The sequence below is a fragment of the Anthonomus grandis genome, chromosome 11, assembly GCF_022605725.1.
Source record: "Anthonomus grandis grandis chromosome 11, icAntGran1.3, whole genome shotgun sequence".
NCBI classification, from domain to species: Eukaryota; Metazoa; Arthropoda; class Insecta; order Coleoptera; family Curculionidae; genus Anthonomus; species Anthonomus grandis.
Genome location: NC_065556.1, coordinates 30,285,619 through 30,288,949, shown reverse-complemented (window position 1 = coordinate 30,288,949; position 3,331 = coordinate 30,285,619). Strand labels below are relative to the sequence as shown.

Genomic DNA, 3,331 nt, shown 5'->3' with positions numbered 1-3,331 from the left:
AAACTTTTCCGAGCGCCATCGAACGGCCGTTAATTAAACTAATGTATATCTTTTACCGGCGCCTCCACCATTACTTACAATTTTTTATTACTTTTATTTTTTGACGATACACCTACACACCGTATGCTAGGTACGATTCGTGATGTCATATTTTTAAATTTGCCATTATTTCATCAATTTATCTCTAATTAATATAATATTTGGTGAACAAAATGATTGTAATTATAATAATAATAAAAATAATAATCTCTCCTTGTATTTCAATGACAATTTAAACATTTGTGACATCACAAATCCTACTTGGCATACCATATGTATTATAGGTGTATTGTGATTTTCTTAAATAGTTTGAAACGAAACAAAATTTACTCTCTGAAGAAATGCACCAATTTATGGGTCAAAATTCTTGGTTTAATCTTTAAGGCACTTTAACAGTTCTATTCTTTGTAAAAATATTTTTTAAGATTACTATACTGAAAAGTGAAAAAGCTAAATATTTAGCTTTTTTAATTGTAACTATTTATTATTTTTTATACAAGAATATATAAAAATCTAAAGTTATACCCATATTTTATTTACAAACTGTTTATTATCAAGAAATTATAATTAGTCGTACTTAAAATTATGGGACATTCAAGACAAAATGTAATTGTAATGTAATGAAATATGAAAAGTACAAAGAAAAAAGGTGGGATGTCCATGTATTTTCTACATTTAGTCTACATTCGTTAAGTCTCATAGTGTAAGCACCAAAAGTGCTCTCCTGAAATTTTCATTTTACCACGAGTACTGGATAATTTTCTGTTGGGATGATTTTCTATTATTTTGAAATATTTGTGACCCAATGATAAGTCACTTAGATCCATCTTATTGCCCATACAACCTTCCAGGGGGACCTTGAGAGGGACCTCTATAAATAAATTAAAATTGGTGGATAAAATTAAAAATTAAATATTTCCTCGAGAAATTTAAGAATCCTTAAAGGATCTACAAAAAAAATATTATGCATGTATGTATACACGGACAGAGTGACCATTGCAATCTTGGTTATTATAAAACAAAGAAAATCAGTTAAATTAGGGCAAAGTTGCACATTACATGATCAAATATATGCCAGTAAAAAAAATATCCTGCAAGATTCAGAAATATGCAAAAAAATAACAATATTTTCTTTGAAATAATAATTATAATTTTTCCTGGAGTTATTTATAAACAGATTTCAAAATAACATACACATTTACATAGAAATTTTTTCATAGAAAATTTGAACAAAATAAGAGGACACCACTTACCTGCTATAACTGGATTTGAACTCTGAACAGGCATGCAGGCAGAAGTATTTCCTAAATAATTAAAGGAAGCAGACATGGGCCTATTCTCTTGTTGACTGATATTTGTTAAAGGGAAATTTTGGCTAAGTATGGGATCTGGTAGTGTTATAAGATCTATTCCCATAGATGAACTGTCACAATCAATTGACATTACTGTATTTTCAAACAAATCATCCCTTACTTCGATGTCCTGATCCACTAAAATGTTAAAAAAAAATATATTGCAGTTGGTAGGTGCATCCCGCATTATCCCATCATCAGTGGGGGAAAACATAAAAAATTCTATACCTACATGCATTTATTTGCACGGTAGGTGCCTGTCAATTTTGTTTAAGAAATATTTTATAGTAAATGCTCTTAAAATGATAAAATTTATTTACTATAAATGATTCACACTTTTTTCAACCATTCTGTGGTACTGTGAATCCCAATAATAAAATATACAGGGATTACAGGGCATCCTATTTGAGAGCCTATTTGTCAAGGGTGATGTAACTATCATAAGGCAGAAGAAAGCAGAAAGAATAAAAACAATCTTATGTAGGAAATTATTATGTATATTTTATGATATAATGGAACCCAGAATGGGACAATACTCCGGATAATATTATTACTAAAAGTATACAAATTTACTATAATACTTTACCTGGTAGATTAATAGTAGGGACTGCATTAATTCTAAGACCTCCAACTGTGCCTGGCACACAATCTTCTCTGGAGAATGTTTTGGTCTTACAGCTTTTATCCAAGCCCTTAGGAGCCTGCGATTGTTTTTCGGAAACCGATGCGGCTTACTAGAGAAATCTGTACATTCCTGAACACAACATGGTCTTTGTTTTATCCTTTTGGGAGGGTTATTCTGAAAACAGTGGTCCTCCTCCTCCATCCCATCTCTTGCCAATAATAATAGTCAAATTATAAATAGTACAGGGCACTATAGGGTCACTAGCACAGCTAGCACTACCTATTATAGAAGTAGCACTATAATATACAAAACAAACTGATTAAAACAACCGCAATAAAACATAAAACTATCAGAAAATCGGAATATCAAAATATTAAAATCGCGACTAGGAATCCCTAAAATAAGATTTAGCTGCATGTTACGGCATCTTGTGGCGCCATTACGTAACTAATGCAATACAGAATTTTGTAATATTTTAGTCATAACAGCGCCATCCTGCGGCTGTGAATTGGAACAATTGTTTTTTGACAGTTAGATTTGCGTGTCCCTACTATTTTCCTCTGTGTACTGTGGGTTTTGGGTGCCATTGATACCGCCATGTTTACGTCATTCGATTTCAATATTTTCGCTGTAGAATCTTGTTCTTGTTATTCACATTAATATTTAATGTCAAGTGCCTGTCAAAGGAGACTTAGTGCTCTTCACAAAATAGAAATTAGCTACCTATTTATAAATCCAAGAATCTTGGGTGCTCCAGTGGTGTACTTTTTTCTTGTGTTGTGTTATGAGGTGTGACGGGGTAGCATCTTTCAGAATCTGTATAATATGTAACATAAATATACATGGATGTAGTCGTATTTTTTAATTATCATTGTTTTGTAGTACTGAACGTATTTTATTTTATGTCTAAAATCAATCTTGTTGTTTTTTCTAAATATAATATTGAATAAAAATGCTTTTGAATGACCACACCTACGATACCTTAGGAAGTTTTAATAATCCAATAAAAAAAATTACTCACATTTTTTTTTACATTAACAAAACTAACCGAAAGCAAATCGGGAAAACCTATAATAAAAAATACAGTGCCTCTACCTATCGGAGAATAATTGAAATAAAACAGCTCCTGTAATGTACGGCAAATCGATGACGTGCCGCGCCATCTTTCGATCGAACGGACAACTTAAAACAACCATTCACTTTTATTTCTAAAGGGGATTTTCTGTGACTGAAATTCTTCTGACAAATCAGCTAGCGTCCTCTTGCTTGCGCAACAGAGACTGTTGCAACCAACTTGATAGTTTGACATGCCTAA

The 3,331-nt window shown here is 31.7% G+C and overlaps 1 long non-coding RNA gene across 1 annotated transcript; it reads right to left on the bottom strand.

Annotated features, from left to right (window-relative positions):
• Positions 1–553: 553 nt before the first annotated feature.
• On the bottom strand, positions 554–3,021 carry LOC126742145 (uncharacterized). Its single transcript, XR_007662495.1, has 3 exons — positions 1,978–3,021; positions 1,293–1,529; positions 554–910 (listed from the first exon to the last, which is right to left on the bottom strand). It is a non-coding gene; the product is annotated as an uncharacterized LOC126742145 (long non-coding RNA).
• Positions 3,022–3,331: the final 310 nt, after the last annotated feature.